This window comes from Narcine bancroftii, chromosome 1 (genome assembly GCF_036971445.1).
Source record: "Narcine bancroftii isolate sNarBan1 chromosome 1, sNarBan1.hap1, whole genome shotgun sequence".
NCBI classification, from domain to species: domain Eukaryota; kingdom Metazoa; phylum Chordata; class Chondrichthyes; order Torpediniformes; family Narcinidae; genus Narcine; species Narcine bancroftii.
This window is the reverse complement of record NC_091469.1, coordinates 458,006,942-458,027,302: the sequence shown is the minus strand read 5'-3', so window position 1 is coordinate 458,027,302 and position 20,361 is coordinate 458,006,942.

The window sequence follows — 20,361 nt, the reverse complement described above, 5'->3', positions numbered from 1 at the left end:
TTGTCATTAGCCCATTTCCTTTGGAGTCATGAAACCATGCACATAATGAGTCAATTAGATACAAGTAAAAGAGTGGTTTTCAAACTTTTTCTTTCCACCCACATACCACCTTAAGCAATCCCTTACTAATCACAGAGCACATATGGCATAGGGAATCCTTAAAATGGTATGTGAGTGGAAAGAAAAGGTTGAGAACCACTGGTGTAACCATTGAATGTGAGTGGGTGAAACATTATCTTTCCACTTCATCAAAATTGCTCATCTAGCCATCAACGAAGCAAAAGCTTGGATCCTCTTCTGGGTTGAGTACAGAGATATATCCTTTTCTAGAGAAAAACCAAATAAAGCAATCAAAGGACATGGTTCTAATTTAGTCTTAAGAATCTTTGATAAAGTTTGGAAAATATCTTTCCAAAAATGTTCTAAGTTCGAACACTCCCAAAACATATGACACAGATTTGTTCAGTCCAAACTATCTGATTTTCCTTGAATTTCTGAGGCCAAGATAAAAGCAAAGGGGAGGGCATATAAGGAAACTAAAATTAGTGGGAAATCAGAGAACTGGGAATACTTTGGAAATTTACAAAGACAAAGAAAGTCATTAGGAAAATAAAAGATGAGTTATGAAAAGAGATTGGCCAACAATAAAAAAAGATACTGAGTTTTTAAAAAGATATATAATGAATAAAAGATAGGACCAATAGAAAACGATGCTGGGGAAATCATAATGGGTTATAAAGAGATGGCAGAAGAACTAAATCAATATTTTACATCAGTCTTCACTGTGGAAGACATTAGTAATATCCCTGACAGACAGAGGCTTCAGGGAGTAGAGTTAGATACATAAATTGTGCTAGGCAAACTGAATGGATTAAAGATTGATAAATCTCCAAGACTGGCTGAGGTGCACCTATGTGCTCTGAAAGAGGTGGCTTTGAAGATTGTGGACCCATTGGTGATAATCTTCCAGAAAGCACTAGACTTTGGCATGATTCCAGGGGTTTGGAAGGTCGCAAATGTGGTTCTGCTGTTTAAGAAAGGTGGGGGCAGAAAAAAGGAAACTATAGGCCCAGTAATCTGAGAGTTGGGAAGATATTAGAGTTGATCCTCAAGGGTGACGTTATGGAGGAAGTCATGTGATGGAGTAGTGGCCGGCCGGATTGAACCAGCCATCTCCAGAAAAAAATAAAAAAAGTTTGGAAAAGACAGAGCTCAACAAATACAAAACTCAAGAAATAGAAGATAAAGTTACAGAGGAGAACAAGAAGATGGCACCCAAGAAAGAAAAAGTAAGAACAACCAGAAAAAAAGAAGAAAAATCACTGGAGAAGAAAGAAGAAGGCCTTACCTGCACGAAGGAGCAGGGAGCTGCGGTGGTGAGAAGCATCTGATCTCCGAGGTTGGTGAGTGCACTGCAAAGTCGCGACCTCCAGAACGGTGGACTCCAAAAATGGCTCTCGAAGATAAACAAAAGTGCGCAACAACGCATGCTCAGTCAAAGGAAAAAGTGAACACCGGTAAGAGGGGGGCTCAGCCGAGGAGCAGGCAGTTACAACTCGACCAGCTGAGGGACGCCTGGCATCAGGGCACCCAGCTGGAGGTAAAAAAACAACGGCGAGGAAAGGAGCGAGGAGCCGGTCGAGCGAGAACAACAGCAGGGTGACCAACAACAAGAGGATCAACAGCAGGAGGCCTGAAAGACAGACAGCCCGCGAAAGGAAGACCAACAGCAAGAGGCCCAGCAAGAGAAGGCCTGACAAAGACATAGAGGTAATTCATCAGAAAAAACAGAAGAGACACAGATGCAAAGAAGAAAAGAAGAAGACACAAAGACAGGTACAAATACAGAAGAAGAGGAAGAAGACCAAGATCTTCACAGAGAAATAGAAGGTAAAACAGATGGACAAAATATAGATAAAGCTTTTTTTGAAGAATAAATGAGAGCATTAAAAGAATGGTTGTCATTAGAATTTTGTGCAATTAAAAGAAAAATGAAAAGAGCTGAAGATAAAATGCAACGTTTAGAACTGGTCATGACAGAAATAGGGAAAAGAGTGGAAAACGTGGAGGAATGGGAAACGGCTGTAGAATTGGAAATAAATGATTTAAGAGGAAAAATTGGAAGAAAGTGACAAAAAAATTAAAGAGACTCAAGAGTTGTTATCTCAGAAAATTGATATGTTGGAAAACTATAGTAGACGAAATAACATAAAAATAAGGAGGATGAAGAAGGTGCAGAAATGAAGGAATTTATAAAAGGATGGAACCAACCCAAAGGTTTTGGGAATGACAGAATTGTATGAAGAAATGGAAACAGAAAGGACACATAGAGCACCAGTACCGAAATCCCAGATACATCAAAAACCAAGATCCATCTTAGTAACATTTTTGAGATATACAACAAGAGAAAATATACTGGAGCGGGCAAGGATCAAAGTTAGAGAAGATAATAAGCCATTGGAATATAAGGGACAAAAATATTTTGTTACCCAGAAATAAGTTTTGAACTCTTAAACAAGAGGAAGGAATTTAATACAGCGAAAACGATTTTATGGAAAAAAGGTTATAAATCCACATTAAGACATCCAGCCGTACTTAAAATATTTATACCTGGGGAGCAAAACAGACTGTTCTCAGATCTGGAGGAGGCATAAGAATTCACAGAACATTTGCAGGACAGAAGAAAAGATGAAGAGATGTAACAAGAAAGAAGACCGGCGATAAAGATGTAAAATTAATTTATATTTAAAGAACTAAAGATGGAAAAGAGAAGGGGAGGAAGGAAGAAAGGGGTGGGGAAAGAGAGAGCTTTGTTATATGTATTTAAAAAAGTGTTTTCGGGAGGTGCTGGGGGGTAGAGAATAAACGTGACTGCGAAATCTGTTGACGCTTGCGAGCAAGATCGCAAACCAAATGGAAAGGGGAGTTGTGGTTGCCCAACAAAGGGACAAGGGGCAACTCAGAGAGGGGAGGTGCAATTGAGGTTAAGGTGTTATTGGGTGTGGGAATTGTTGGTATTTTATGTTTTAAATGTGTTGTCATACATTGAGTTTAAAGAGGGAAAACTAAAATATAAAAATGGGAAAAAAGGGGGATGGAAGTGGCGAGGAGGTGGAAAAGAGGTGTAAACAAGATATAAGATGGCATGTTGAACTATGTAACTATAAACATTAATGGAATACATAACTAAATTAAAAGGAAGAGGCTACTAAGTTCACTGAAAAAAAATAAATGATATAGCATTTGTGCAAGAAAAGCATCTAACTGAAGCAGAACATAACAAATTAAAGAGAGACTGGGTAGGGCACATAGCGGCAGCATCATATAATTCAAAAGCTAGAGGTGCAGCCATATTAGTTAACAAAATGTACCAATCAAGATAGAGGAGGAAATAACAGATCCAGCAGGGAGGTATGTAATGATAAAGTGTCAGATATACTCAGAATTTTTGAATTTGCTCAATATATATGCACCTAATGAGGAGGATCAAAAGTTTATGCAGGATATTTTTTTGAAGATTGCAGACACACAAGGAAATATATTGATAGGAAGGGATTTTAACCTTAATTTGGATCCATTGTTGGATAAAGCTCAACAAAAGACAAGTAAAAAGAATAAAGTAGCCAAATATATGGTTAAATTAATGCAGGAAATGAAACTTATGGATATATGGAGAATTATTTGAGTAGGCATAAAACATATTCAAGGATTGATATGTTTGTATTGTCAACCCATATTCAAGGGAGAGTTAGGAAAACTGAGTATAAATCTAGACTACTTTCAGATCATTCACCCCTGTTATTAGCAATAGAACTGGAGGACATCCCACCAAGAACATATAGATGGAGGTTAAACTCCATGCTACTTAAAAGACAGGAATTAAAACATATTTTGAAATAAACACAGAATCTGTGAAAGATAAATTTATACTATGGGATGCAATGAAAGCCTTCATCAGAGGGCAGATAATAAGTTATGTAACTAAGATGAAAAAGCATTACAATCGGAATATAGAGCAGCTGCAAAGGGAGATAGCATGTATAGAAAAGAAACTAGTGAAAAGGGACGATATAGAGAAAAAGAGAGAATTGGCAGAAAAAAAATACAAAACAACACAAAAGTACAAGGTGGAGAAGAACATAATGAAAACAATGAATTCTCCCATATGAATTGGGAGAAAAAAACATAAAATATTGGCCTGGCAACTTAAAACAGAACAAGCTAAAACAACTGTATTGGCATCAAGAAAAAAGGACAAACAAATCACATATAACCCAACAGAGATTAATGAAAACTTCAAGGAATTTTATGAAGAATTATACCAAACTGAGAATGAGGGGAAAGATGATAAAATAGAAGAGTTTTTAGCTAAAATTGAACTGCCAAAATTGCAAGAAGAGGAACAAAACAAACTGATAAAACCATTTGAAATAGAGGAAGTACAGGATATATTAAGTATCAGGTTAGACAATAACTTAAGACACTTGTACAAACTAAATTATCAGCCACTAATAAAGAAATTGCAGGAAGACTTAGAACATTGGAAAGAACTACCGCTAACGTTGATAGGGAGGGTGAACTGCATTAAAATTAATGTGTTTCCAAGGATACAATACTTATTTCAAGCATTGCCAATTCCCTTAACAGAGAAATTCTTTGATGAACTAAAGAGAATAATAAAGAAATTCTTGTAGAAAGGGGGGAAACCGAGGGTAGCATTAGATAAATTAACAGAGAGGTATAACCAAGGTGGTTTGCAGTTACCAAACTTCAGAAATTATTATAGAGCCACACAATTAAGATGTTTATCAGATTTTTACCAGACAAGAGAAAAACAAGACTGGATTAAGATAGAACTAGATAAAATAGGAGAGAAGGTACCAGAACATATACTTTATAAGTGGGATGAAAAGATGGTGCAATATAAATGCTCACCAGTATTGCATCATTTACTTAATATATGGAAGAAGATCCACGTAGAAAGGAAAAAAACAAACTACCAAATACCAAAATTGTTATTGACGCAAATTCACTAATCTCTTTTACAATAGATAACCTTTCCTTTAGAGAATGGGAGAGAAAAGGAATCAAAAGAATAGAAAATTGTTTTTTGGGAAATAATTTATTAACATTTGAACAGTTGAAGGACAAATATGGAATAACTCACAGTACAATATTTGCATACCACCAACTGAAAGCTATTTTAAAGGATAAATTAGGAAACAGATTGTGATTACAAGAAGGAAGCAGCTTTGAATATGTGATTACAGACACAATGATAATTAAAAGATTTATAACGAACATGCTGCAAGGAAAGGAAAATGATGAAATAAACTATAAACCTAAACAAATGTGGGAAAAGGATTTAAACATAAAGCTAAAGAATGAAACATGGGAAAAGTTATGTTCTGGAACTATGAAGAATACAATAAACACAAGGTTACGCATGATACAGTACAATTGGTTACACAGGGTAGATATCACTCCTCAAAAATTAAAAGAATGGGATCCAAATTATCAGATAGGTGTTTTTGCTGTAAGAAGGAAACAGGAACAACAATACATGCCATTTAGGCTTGTGTGAAAGTGGAAATGTTTTGGGAAGAACTAAATCAGATATTAAATAGAATCACAAAAAACAACATACCAAAAAATCCAGAGATTTTTCTTTTAAGTAACATAAGAAACAAAGAATTAGGCCTCAAATTGGATAAAGCACAAAAAAGATTCATTATGATAGCCTGAGCAGGAGCAAAAAAATATATAATGTCAAATTGGAAAATGGAAGAGAGCCTGAGAATACAACAATGGTACATGGAAATAAATAAATGTATTCCATTGGAAAAAATAACATATAATTTAAAAAATAAAGTCACATTGTTTGAACAAATTTGGGAACCCTACATGGAACATAACAGAGAGAGCTTGCCTCAGACTTCCATCCCCTAAAATGATAAGACAAAGCGATTTGATTTAATGTGTTAAAGTAGATGACACATTTTTCTTGTTTGTTTTTCCTTTGTATGAAGACATTGTTTTATGGTTTTATTGTATTGTATATGTTGATTATTTATGGGTTTTGGAGGGGGGTGGGAAGGGGAGAGGGAGGGAATGGTGGAAAAAAGGGGGAAAATGCCATTGTGTATATTTAATGAGAAACATTTGTACATATTTTGGTTGATATGGTTCACAGTGTGAAAAATTTTTTAAATTATTAAAAAAAGGAAGATGTCATGAAATATCTGGAGGGGCATGACAGGATAGGTCCAAGTCAGCATGGTTTTTTTTAAAGGGTAGATCCTGCTTGACCAAACTATTAGAGTATTTCAAAGAAATTTCTGGCAGGATAGACAAAGAGGGGCAGTGGATGTTGTATATTTGAATTTTCAAAAGGCTTTCAATAAGGTGCCACATAGAAACATAGAAACATAGAAGATAGGAGCAGGAGTAGGTCATTCGACCCTTCGAGCCTGCTCCGCCATTCAACGAGATCATGGCTGACCTTAAAGTTCAGTACCCCGTCCCCGCCTTCTCTCCGTAACCTTTAATACCCTTCCTTATACTGAAGAAATAGATCTAATTCCCTCTTAAATATATTTAAAGAACCTGCCTCTACTGCCCTCTGTGGCAATGAATTCCACAGATTCACCACCCTCTGGGTAAAGAAATTCCTCCTCAAATGGTTTGCCTATTATCCTCAAACCATGGTGCCGGGTTCTGGATTTTCCCATCATTGGAAACATTCCATCTCCATCCATTCTGTCCAGTCCTGCCAGAATTTTATAGGTCTCTATGAGATGCCCTCTCAATCTTCTAAACTCCAGCGAGTACAATCCCAATTTGCGCTATCTTTCCTCATAAGTCATTCCTGCCATTCCAGGTATCAGCCTGGTGAATCGCCTCTACACTCCCTCCATTGCAAGAACATCCTTCCTTAGATAAGGTGACCAAAACTGCACACAATACTCCAGGAGTGGTCTCACCAAGGCCCTATACAGCTGCAGTAAGGTATCCTTGTTCCTATACTCAAACCCTCTTGATATGAAGGCCAACATACCATTTGCCTTTTCAACCGCCTGCTGTACCTGCATGTTCGCCTTCAGAGACTGGTGTACAAGTACCCCTAGGTCTCTCTGCACTTCCCCATCTCTTAATCTATTGCCATTCAAATAGTAATCTGCACTCCGGTTTGTATTACCAAAGTGGATAACCTCACATTTATCCACATTGTAGTGCATTTGCCATGTATCTGCCCAGTCCCTCAATTTATCCAAATCACACTGGAGCTTCCTGACCCGCTCTTCCGTGCACACAACCCCTCCTAGCTTAGTGACATCTGCAAATTTGGAGATATTACATCCAATCCTTCATCCAGATCATTAATGTAAATTGTGAACAGCTGGGGTCCCAGTACAGATCTCTGTGGCACCCCACTGGTCACCGCCTGCCACTCAGAAAATGAGCCATCTATCCCAACTCTTTGTCTTCTACCTGCCAGCCAGTTCTCAATCCACATCAATACTTTGCCCCCAATCCCATCAGCCTTGATTTTGGAAGCCAGTTGTTTATGCGGGACCTTATCGAAGGCCTTTTGGAAGTCCAGGTACACCACATCCACTCGCTCGCCCCCATCTATTTTACCTGTCACCATCTCAAAGAATTCCAATAGATTTGTCAAGCACGATTTACCTTTTGTAAGTCCATGTTGACTCTGTCCGATCCCTTCTCTGCTAGTCATATGCTCCGCTATTACATCCTTAATAATGGATTCCATCATTTTGCCCACTACTGATGTAAGGCTCACTGGCCTATAATTCCCCTCTTTTTCTCTACCCCCCTTTTTAAATAGTGGGGTAACATTAGCTACCCTCCAATCCATGGGTATTGATCCTGTGTTTATTGAGTTCTGGAAAATAATTCTTAAAGCATCTGCTATCTGAATGGCCACTTCCTTAAGTACCCTAGGATGTAGATTATCAGGCCCTTGGGATTTATCTTCCTTCAATCCCATCATGTTAGGCTGCCAAATAAGATGAGGGCCCATGGAATTACAGGGACAATATTAGAATGGATAGAAAATTGGCTGATAGGCAGGAAACAAAGGGTTGAAATTAAGGGATCACATTCAGGATGGCTGCCTGTGACAAGTAGTATTCCGCAGGGGTCTGTCTTGGGGCCGCTGCTGTTTACAATTTATATTAATGATTTGGATTTTGGAATGAATGATTTTCCAGCCAGATTTGCAGATTACACCAAGATAGGTGGTGGAGCAGGAAGTGTTGAAAAAACCGTAAAGTTGCAGAAGTATATAGACAGATTAGGAGACTGAGGAAAATGTGGCAAATGAGATACCACTTTAAGAAATGTACTGTTCTACACATTGGCAGTGGAAATAAACAGGCAGAGTGCTATTTTGGATGGGGAGAAAATTCAAACCTTGGAAGTGCAAATGGACCTGAGGTACACCTAAAAGTTCATGACCAGGTGGGATTGGTAGTGAAGAAACCAAATCCTATGTTGGCATTTATTTCAAGAGGAATAGTGTATAAGAGTAAAGACGTGTTGATGAGGCTCCTTGGGGTACTGGTGAGACCCCATTTAGAGTACTGTGTACAGTTTTGGGCCCCCTGTCTTAGAAAGGATGTGATGTTGTTGGAGAGGGTGCAGAGGAGATTTACTAGTTTGATTCCTGGAATACAAGGGCTAATGTATGGGGAATGTTTGGCAGCTCTTGGATTGTATTCATTGAAGTATAGAAGAATGAAAGGGATCTCATAGAGACATTTTGAATTTTGAAGGGTTTTGACAGAGCAGATGTAGCTGTTTCCCTTGATAGGAAAATCAAGGACAAGGGGTCACAGTCTTAAAATTAGAAGTTATCCATTTAAAGCAGAGATGAGGAAGAACTTCTTTAGTCAGAGGGTCCTGGATCTGGCGGTGGAGGCCGGATCATTGGGAGATTCTAAACAGGAAATTGATAAGTACTTCATTAATAAGGGTATCAAGGGATATGGGGAAAAGGGCTGGAAATTGTAACTAGGTGTGAGCATAGTTCATCTTAGTGCAGAGTCACGGAACAGACTCGAAGGGCCTAGTAGCCTGCTTTGGTTCCTTTATCTTGTGATCTTGTGAATATTTTTGATGTATTTTTTTTGATTTGCAATTTTCCAATGGAGGATTGACATCAAATATTTATAATAATTTAATGAATTTAAGAACGGTATCAATAGGGAGGATGAAGAATGATTTGTACAGAGCATTCTCTGATGAGGATTGGGACACAATTCTTAATTTGATCAACGAGTCTTCTTTTATGCCGACATTGTTGCATTTTAAGGTGGTGCACAGAATACATACATCTGAAGTTAAATTATCTCATTTTGATCCTGATATCAATCCATTATGTGATAAATGTTTGATCTTGACAGGAAAATTTTTAAAAATTCATCTTAAAATTTCACTTTTGAAGTTCTTCTACTTACCTCGTACATCTTTTTTCTAATTTTTTTGCATCAAATATGAATATGTTTCTTCATCTTGAACAATACCTTACAATCAAAGTGATGCAAAATGATAGATAATTTTGTTTTATCCCGAAATCACAAAATAAAAAAAATGGAGTGGATTTTTTTAGAGATTACATTACATTATAATATATCCAAATATGTAAATCTTATGTTTTAAATTAATTCTAAATGTTACCTCGTATATCCTTGCCAGAAAACAACTTAAATGCTTTCATCATTTCCTCAAAATTGGCCTTTCTCCAGTTTAGAATCTCTTTTTCAATATTTTTATTGAGTTTTGTAAGTTGAACATAGGTAATAAAAATATGAATAAATATCCAACAAAATGGATATACTATTACAAATGGCTACAAAAATCCTATGATATATTTGAAAAAGACAAAAAAGAAAAAAAAAGACATCATGTAAAAATGAAACTAATAATCTAACCCTCACTGACAAAATGCAAAGGAGGAAAAACCCAAAACCCAAACCCAACCAATCAATTTTCCCTTCCAACCACTGCAACTGTGCCTGCCAGACCCGCATCGGACTTGTCAGTAACCAACGAGCCTGCAGCAGACATGGACATACCCCTCCATAAATCTTCGTCCACGAAGCCAAGCCAAAGAAGAAGAATCTAACCCCTCCCTTGTGAAGTTATTGGGTGAACATATGCGTTCCACTATTGTAAGAGCGAAAACAAACAAACCACAAAACAGGATCCAAATAATCTGATAAATTATGAAAATGATTAAGAAAAGGACCCCATTAATTTCAATAGTATAACATCTAATTTTTTCCAAAGTCAGGCATTCTATCGCATCAGTCAGTGATTGAATGTGAGTAGGAGGAACAGCATCTTTCCATCTCACTAATGTACCTCTTTTAGCCATAAGATTGCGACCCAGACAAATTCAAGTTAGTTAGCTTAATCATTCCAAACAGGGCAAGAAAAGGATTAGGAATCAAATTAATATTAAGAACTAAAGACAAGGTGCGAAATATACTTTCACAATAAATGTAAAGAGAATAAAATGACTTCAGTCTTACATCTGTCACAATTTGAAGAAATATTCGAATAAAATTTAGCCAATTGAACTTTGGAGAAGAAAGTCTGATGTACTATTTTAAATTATAATAATGAGTGTAGGGGAAATAGAGATGAATTTACCAATTTCAAATTAGTATTTGTAGCATCAGAAAATAATTGTTGAAAATATTGCTCCCATAATTTCTTCATTTTGTCCAGAGTGTTATCACTAGACAATAATAATGACACGTAAAGAACTGATATCAACTTTTTATGATGCAGTTTAAAAAGAAATATCTTCAAGAGGTCGCATAATGAGGAGAGAGCAGTAGGACATCAACCCCTAGAGTTCCCAGACCAAGAAAGCCAAAAACAGTTAAAAAGAAGAAACTACAAACACTAAATATAGCAAGAATGAATAAATAAATGTTCCTACCTGACAAAAATGGTGAGGAAAATACGAGTCAAGTAAAAGAAGCCAGTCAGGTAAGAGCAACTGCCAGCACCCAATGCAGCCCCCCTCATGGAGCCCAAGATGACAACATTGATTCCAGTCCCAAAGACTGGGGTGGGGGGGGGGGTGTCCTGACAATGGAGGCTTGCTCACCCAGGAGAGCAGCAAGAGGTGAGACCGACCTGAGGAGGAGACATGACGTGATTTCTGACTGGTGGTCGGGAGGCAAAGGGCCTGTGGAGAAGTCCAAGCTTCAGGGACAGTGTGTCACATCCTCCCCGCCCTGAGGACAGCAAGAAAAGAGCACCCAGGAGAGGAACATGGTGGGTGGCAGGAGCAGTTTGTGAGAAGACGTAAAAGATCTCCGCCCCGCGACAACAAGTGGCTCCAACAGCGAATCCATCAAGGAAGGAAGTGACGAGGATATCAGAGGTGGCTACAGGAGGAGAGAGCAGGGAAAATTCAGGAGGCATGAGGGAGACAAGATGACGTCTGCAAGAGGGGAAGAGGGCATGGAGCCCTTCACTACATGACATCCTAAAGGCCATGGGAAGAATGGAGGAGAGACTTGCCAGAGATTTAAGCCAAAAAACAAGGGAACTTTATAATAAAATGGACAGATTGGAAAGTACCCTAACTGGACTGACAGGAATGGTGAATGAAGTGGAGGAAAGATCAGGGGATAATGAAGATGGAATGAATGAATTGGGGGCAGAAAGGGGATGCTTCTGGCAGAGAATTGATTCTCTGGAGAATCATAGCTGGAGGAACATGATAAAAATTGTGGGGTTTAAGGAAGGCATGGAAGGGAGGGATCCCATGGTGTTCTTTCAACACTTGCTACAGAGATTTTGGGAAGGGAGAAACTGGGAGAATCATTTGAGGTAGAGCAGGCCCATCGGTCCTTCCTTCCATATCCAGGCCTCAGTCAAAGGCCATGCTTGGTACTGGTGAAGCTCCCATGTCACTAGGACCAAGACAAAATTTTAGGTGCGGTGGCTATCGGGGTTAAGCGAGGGGGAGGGGACATTGATCTGGAGGGGAACAAGGTGCTATTCTACCTAAATATAAGTTTACCTGTCCTAAAACAAAGAAAGGAATTTGAGCCAATGAAAAGAATGGATGAACAGAAAGGGTATGCAGATACCTAGCAACTCTAAAAATTGCAATCCTGGGGTTGGCGGGGAGAGAAAGTTCCTCTCAGGGGTCAAGGAGGCCCAACAGTTTGTAAAGCAGTTGCCAGTTTGTAAGGAATATGTGCCAAATGGGTAATGTCAATGCTTTGTTGTACGTAAGAATGTACTGTAAATAATAGCTCTAAGATAATAATTTTAGGTTTAACTGCTTGTTTCATAAATATATGTGGGAGAATCTGTAAAATGGAAAATGGTCTATGGAGGGCTTGTGGGTGAGGGGAGAGTGATGTGGGTGTTAGATGGGTGCAAAATGCTCAGATGTGGCGAAGAGGGGGATAGTGATGGCATGGAGGATGAAGTCACCGGGGTGGGGGGGGTGGGGTGGAGGGCAGATTAAAATGAGTAGGGTGTAGATGGGGATATTTGTGATGTTGATGGTTTGCTTTTCCATTTTATGCTGTTGTTTTTGTATTTTTTTGCCCTTTTTGTCTCTTTTATTATTTTTCATTTCCAGGATTTGTTGATGAACTGGAGTGCCTGGCTGAAGGAAAAGGATTGGGTGGACATTGGACATGGGGCAGATGGGGTATAGGGGAAACACAGACTTGGGGAGAATCTCTGGGGCAATAGAAAATAATATCAAATAAGCACATTTTAACTTAAGCAGTCTGAATGGGATAGTGAAGAGAAAAAGAGTCTTGGCACACATAAATAAAATGAGTGCTGACCTGGCCTTCCTCCAGGAAGCACATTTAAAAGAGCGGGAACATCAGAACAAAGAGGGGATGGGCAGGCCAAGTTTGGTTCTAGGGAAAGGGGTGTGGCATTCTTGATAGGAAAAAGTGTTCCTGTGATATTAGAAAGCATGGTCACAGACAGAGCAAGCAGATTTGTAATGGTACACTATCAGATATATTCAGAGTCCTGGCCATAGTGAATGTATTTGCTCCCAATCTTGATAACAAAAAGTTCAAACAAGATACCTTCTTGAAACTGGCAGAGGGGAAGAGAAAATATTCTGATTGAGGAGGGACTTAAACTTTTGTCTGGATCCTGTCCTGGAAAAGTCAACACAAACAAATAGCAAAGACAAATGCAGCAAGGGCTACCACTGATTTTATGAAGGAGCTGAATATGATAGGTTTATTGAGGCAAAAATACCCAAGAGAGAGGGATTACTCCTTCTACTCGAGGCAACATGATTCCTTCTTTAGGATAGATTTATTTCTGGCTTCAGCCCACATAGATGGTAGGATCATGGAGAAAGAGTATGCAGCGAGGCTTTAGTCAGACCATTCACCTTTTATATTATTCATAAAAATGCCAGATAAACAAGAGATGGTGTATAGATGGTGCCTTAATGTGTTGCTGGTAAAGAAGCCAGAATTTTGTTTTATTAGAACACAGATAGACATGTAAGGTAAGACCAACTGTATGTCTACTCCAGATAAATTTCTCTGAGAAGCCAAATAATTGGATACACTAAAGCAGTCAAAAAGGAATAAGGTGGAAGAATTGGAACAGGAGATTATTTGTTAGAGAAGGACTTTCAAAAGCCTGGCTGTGAAGAACAATATAAGGCTCTAACGAACAAAAAGAACTAAATAAAATACGCTTCAAACATATAGTAAATGCCATAATGATGTCAAAATAAAAATATTACGAATTGGAGGAGAGAGCCCATAAAGGCCTCTTCTGGCAGTTGATGGCATAACAGGACTCAAAGACAATCAATGTGATACAAGCTGAGAATTACAGGATCTCATAAAAGTCATAAGAAATTAGTGAGACTTTTAGGCGATTTTATAAAAATCTATATAAAACAGAATTGGCAGATAAAATCAATGAGTTCCTGTCAAAATTGGAACTACCAAATTTAGACCTAGAAGAACAGGAATGGTTAGATTTCCCCTTCACAGAGGAAGAAATAGGAAAGGCATTGAGTTTACTACAGACTAACAAATCTCCGGGGGAGTGTGGGTTCCACCTGAGTTCTACAAGGAATTTAAGGATTTATTGATACCTCTTTTCATGGAGGTGGTAGACCAGGTGATTGAGACTCATACCTTTCTAGAATCATTTTTGATAGCAATTATTACTGAAACCATCCTCTTGTAGATCAATCTCATTATTAAATATGGACTATAAGATACTTGCCAAAACCCTAGCAAAAAGATTGGTGAAACATTTTCTGAAATTAAATAAGGATCAAGTGCAAAAAAGGCAAACAGTGGACAATATAATGGATCTGGCACACTCAATGGATGAAAGAAGTGTAGCTGTAGCCCTGTATGCAGAGAAGGCATTTGACAGATTGGAGTGGGACTTCTTGTTCAAGTTACTGGAAAAATTGGTGCTAGAGCCAACTTTTATAAATTGGATAAGGGTGTTGTACCATGTGCCTAAGGATAAAGTTGTGACCAATGGACAAATTTGTTCAGCCTTCCCACTATAAAGGTCTAGTAGACAATGAGGTCCATTATCTCCAGTTCTATTAATGCTAGCTATAGAGCCATTAGCCTAGGCCATTTGCCAGGATCCAGAAGGGATTTATGGTAGGCCAGGAAAAATACAAAATCAATTTATTTGTTGATGACGTGCTGATATATCTAACAGGCCCAGTAAACTCACTGGCCAGGCTGCACTCTGGATATGAGATCAATTGGGATAAGAGTGAAGTCACACCACTTACTAAGCAGGATTACAATTAATATCAAGAGAATAGTCATTTGAAGTGGCCACAAAATGGGATCAAATATCTAGGAGTTAGGTTGGATAATAACCTAAATAATTTATATAAATTAAAGTATACCCCCTTGCTCAGGAGCAGTGAGGAGGGTTTAAATCAGTGGATGACCCTACCTATAACTTAAGTAAAATAATGTTGCACCTTCCTAAAAATTTGGCAACTATATTTAAATTACTTAAGAGCACCGTTATACTGTGAACCTGCATATCTCATCGCTCTACTTTCCCCATCTATCCTTCTACTGAAAGAAGAGTGGGTTGGGGGGATTGATTCAAGTAAAATCAAGAAAAATATAACAACCTAGGTGCCAGCTGTCAGGCCGTGACAAATCCCTGATATGTTCCCTAGGTTTTTGTGAATGCCTTGAATGTTGTGCATAACTGTGGTCTGTTGAGTGGTGGGGAGGGTGGGGGGTGGGGGAAATGGCTTGGACTCAACTATGAATTTTGTATATCATTTATAACTGTAATTTGTTATTGATTACTGAAAACAGAGTTTGATTTTGAAAATTTATAAATAAAATATTCAAAAACATTAAATAATGTCTCTATCATATTTAATTCCAGATCTTGATGGAGTCTCAGTACCAAGGACTTCAAAAAGCTCATAAATATCTAAAAAAAAACCTGATGTTGTGATAATTTAAATTTAGAAGATAATTGTTCAAAAGAAGCCAAATTTTGGTCAATAAAAAAGATCTTGAAAAGATTGGATACCTAACTCCGACCATTCATGAAAACCAAAATCTTGTACCAAGGGTAAAAATAAGAATTAGTTTAAAGGATTCTTCTTTGGCTTGGCTTCGCGGACGAAGATTTATGGAGGGGGTAAAAAGTCCACGTCAGCTGCAGGCTCGTTTGTGGCTGACAAGTCCGATGCGGGACAGGCAGACACGATTGCAGCGGTTGCAAGGGAAAATTGGTTGGTTGGGGTTGGGTGTTGGGTTTTTCCTCCTTTGCCTTTTGTCAGTGAGGTGGGCTCTGCAGTCTTCTTCAAAGGAGGTTGCTGCCCGCCAAACTGTGAGGCACCAAGATGCACGGTTTGAGGCGTTATCAGCCCACTGGCGGTGGTCAATGTGGCAGGCACCAAGAGATTTCTTTAGGCAGTCCTTGTACCTTTTCTTTGGTGCACCTCTGTCACGGTGGCCAGTGGAGAGCTCGCCATATAACACGATCTTGGGAAGGCGATGGTCCTCCATTCTGGAGACGTGACCCATCCAGCGCAGCTGGATCTTCAGCAGCATGGACTCGATGCTGTCGACCTCTGCCATCTCGAGTACTTCGACGTTAGGGGTGTAAGCGCTCCAATGGATGTTGAGGATGGAGCGGAGACAACGCTGGTGGAAGCGTTCTAGGAGCCGTAGGTGGTGCCGGTAGAGGACCCATGATTCGGAGCCGAACAGGAGTGTGGGTATGACAACGGCTCTGTATACGCTTATCTTTGTGAGGTTTTTCAGTTGGTTGTTTTTCCAGACTCTTTTGTGTAGTCTTCCAAAGGCGCTATTTGCCTTGGCGAGTCTGTTGTCTATCTCATTGTCGATCCTTGCATCTGATGAAATGGTGCAGCCGAGATAGGTAAACTGGTTGACCGTTTTGAGTTTTGTGTGCCCGATGGAGATGTGGGGGGGCTGGTAGTCATGGTGGGGAGCTGGCTGATGGAGGACCTCAGTTTTCTTCAGGCTGACTTCCAGGCCAAACATTTTGGCAGTTTCCGCAAAGCAGGACGTCAAGCGCTGAAGAGCTGGCTCTGAATGGGCAACTAAAGCGGCATCATCTGCAAAGAGTAGTTCACGGACAAGTTTCTCTTGTGTCTTGGTGTGAGCTTGCAGGCGCCTCAGATTGAAGAGACTGCCATCCGTGCGGTACCGGATGTAAACAGCGTCTTCATTGTTGGGGTCTTTCATGGCTTGGTTCAGCATCATGCTGAAGAAGATTGAAAAGAGGGTTGGTGCGAGAACACAGCCTTGCTTCACGCCATTGTTAATGGAGAAGGGTTCAGAGAGCTCATTGCTGTATCTGACCCGACCTTGTTGGTTTTCGTGCAGTTGGATAATCATGTTGAGGAACTTTGGGGGACATCCGATGCGCTCTAGTATTTGCCAAAGCCCTTTCCTGCTCACGGTGTCGAAGGCTTTGGTGAGGTCAACAAAGGTGATGTAGAGTCCTTTGTTTTGTTCTCTGCACTTTTCTTGGAGCTGTCTGAGGGCAAAGACCATGTCAGTGGTTCCTCTGTTTGCGCGAAAGCCGCACTGTGATTCTGGGAGAATATTCTCGGCGACACTAGGTATTATTCTATTTAGTAGAATCCTAGCGAAGATTTTGCCTGCAATGGAGAGCAACGTGATTCCCCTGTAGTTTGAGCAGTCTGATTTCTCGCCTTTGTTTTTGTACAGGGTGATGATGGTGGCATCACGAAGATCCTGAGGCAGTTTACCTTGGTCCCAACAAAGCTTGAAAAACTCATGCAGTTTGGCATGCAGAGTTTTGCCGCCAGCCTTCCAGACTTCTGGGGGGATTCCATCCATACCTGCTGCTTTGCCACTTTTCAGTTGTTCGATTGCCTTATATGTCTCATCCAGGGTGGGAACCTCATCCAGCTCTAGCCTTAGGGGCTGTTGAGGGAGCTGGAGCAGGGCGGAATCTTGGACTGAGCGGTTGGCACTGAAAAGAGATTGGAAGTGTTCTGACCATCGGTTGAGGATGGAGATCTTGTCGCTGAGGAGGACTTTGCCGTCTGAGCTGCGCAGCGGGCTTTGGACTCGGGGTGAGGGGCCGTACACAGCCTTTAGAGCCTCGTAGAAACCCCTGAAGTCGCCAATGTCCGCGCTGAGCTGTGTTCGTTTGGCGAGGCTAGTCCACCACTCATTTTGGATCTCCCGGAGTTTGCGCTGAAGATGGCTGCATGCGCGACAGAAGGCTTGTTTCTTCTCTGGACAGGACGGCTTTGTAAGGTGAGCCTGGTGGGCAGCTCGCTTCTTTGCCAGCAGCTCCTGGATTTCCTGGCTGTTTTCGTCAAACCAGTCCTTGTTTTTCCTGGAGGAGAAGCCCAGTACCTCTTCAGTGGATTGCAGTATGGTAGTCTTCAACTGATCCCAGAGGGTTTCAGGGGACGGGTCCGTGAGGCGGGTTGCAACGTCGAGCTTTGCTTTGAGGTTTGCCTGGAAGTTTCCTCTCGCTTCGTCTGACTGCAGGTTTCCAACATTGAACCTCTTTCTGGGGGCTTTATTGTTCCTGGGCTTTGGCTTGAAGTGAAGGTTGAGCTTGCAGCGAACCAGCCGGTGGTCAGTGTGGCATTCCGCGCTAGGCATGACCCTGGTGTGGAGCACATCTTGTTTGTCACTTTCTCGCACCAGGATGTAGTCCAGGAGGTGCCAGTGTTTGGATCGGGGATGCATCCAGGTGGTCTTAAGGCTGTCCCTTAAGAAAAAGGGTGTTTGTAATGACAAGTCGCTGTTCTGTGCAGAGCTCCAACAGGAGGCGCCCATTGTCGTTGCACTTGCCGACGCCATGCTTGCCCAGGATTCCTGGCCAGGTTTCTGAGTCTTTGCCGACACGAGCGTTGAAGTCGCCCAGGATGACAACCTTGTCGGCTGTAGGGGTACGTTGGATGAGGTTGCGCAGGTCGGTGTAGAACTTGTTCTTTTCTGCTGGTTCCGCCTGGAGGGTTGGAGCATAGACACTGATGAGGGTGATGTGACGCTTGTTTTGAAGTGGGAGTCGCATGGACATGATTCGGTCCGAGAGGCCTGTCGGAAGGTTTTCGAGTTTGGAGGCAATGAAGCTCTTGACCATGAAGCCTACACCAGATAGGCGTCGTTCATCCGAAGGCTTGCCAGACCAGTAGAGTGTGTAGCCCGCGCCGCGTTCTTGGAGGCTGCCTACATCTGCCAGGCGGACTTCACTGAGAGCGGCTATGTCGATGTCAAGTCTGAGGAGTTCATGTGCAATGAGGGCAGACCGACGTTCAGGTCGGTGGCTGTCAGCCTTGTCTAGCATGGTTCTGATGTTTCAGCATGCTAGCTTGAGTTTGTGAGCATCTTTTGAGGGGGAGGACGTGGAGGGGGAGGACGTGGAGGGGGAGGACGTGGACCTGTCCTCGGGCCTGCGCAAAGGAGCTTTTAGGTGGAGTGCAGTGCGCGCAGTACTGGCCCCACCCTTTACACCCATGGTTCGTGTGCCGTGGCCAAGCAAGCTGGGACGTGGCAGCGAGGTCCTTGGGTCGTAGGTTTTATATTGGAGTGGCCTTCTCCTATGCAGGTTTCTTACCTGGGCTGGAGGGGCCTGCCTCCCCTCCTAGGTCGGTCCATACTCCGACCTTAAAGGATACTGACTAGCATAAATTTATGGTATCCAAAAAGTTTTCTGAATTGAAACCAAATTCTCAATGTATGTTTAACAAAATTATCAGTTAATTTAGAAGCAGAAAAAGTCCTCTAACTATCGAAAAAAGAGAATACTACTTAGTAGATTCAATTTCAAGATTAATCCAACTTGAAGCATCTTAAGATGTCCATCCTTAAGGTGAATCCAAAAATAATGAATCTAAAATAAGGAAATGGCAAAGCCTCTTTCTTTTAGGGTTTTGAAGAAATATTTTGTTCCAGTTTAGAATCTCAATCCAAGATTGGCATTATAATCTCTAGACCCAAAATGTTCCCCTACACATACTTCTGTCCCCTGTCCTTTCTTGTTCCCTCATTGGAGATCCAGTATTGCACTCTTTCTAGTTGGTACCTCTATATATTGATATGTGAATTTTTCCTGAATACTTTTAACAAACTCTAAGCCAGTTTGGCCAGTAGCACTAACTTCTACTGTAATGAAATGCTTCAAAAGACTGCTCATGGCCAGAATGAACACGTATTTAAATAAAGAACTGGACCCACTGCAATTCATGTATTGTCACAATTGCTCCATGGCAGATGCAATATCGCTGGTTCTCCACTCAGCTATGGATCACCTTAAAAGCAGCAAATCATATTTACGGCTGCTCTTCATCGACTACAGCTCAGCCTTCAATACCATTATTCCCTCAGTGTTGGTCAGGAAGCTACAAACTCTAGGCTTCTGTACCCACCTCTACAACTGGATCCTTGACTTTCTCATTGGAAGACCACAGTCAGTATGAATTGGAAACAATGCCTCCTCCTCACTGATCATTAACATAGGTGAACCCCAAGGATGTGTGTTTAACCCACTGCTCTACTCAATATACACACACAACTGTGTAGCCAGGCGAAATTCCAATGCCATGTACAAGTTTGCTGATGGCACCACAGTTGTCGGCAGAATCACAAACAGTAATGAGGAAGTGTGCAGGAGGGAGATAGATCAGCTCGGTGAATGGTGTAATGACAACAACCTTGTGCTCAATGTCAGAAAAACTAAGGAGATGATTGTGGACTTCAGGAGGAAGTCAGGGGAACACAACCTTATTGAGGGCTCAGTAGTGGAGAGGGTAAAGAACTTCAAATCCCTGGCTGT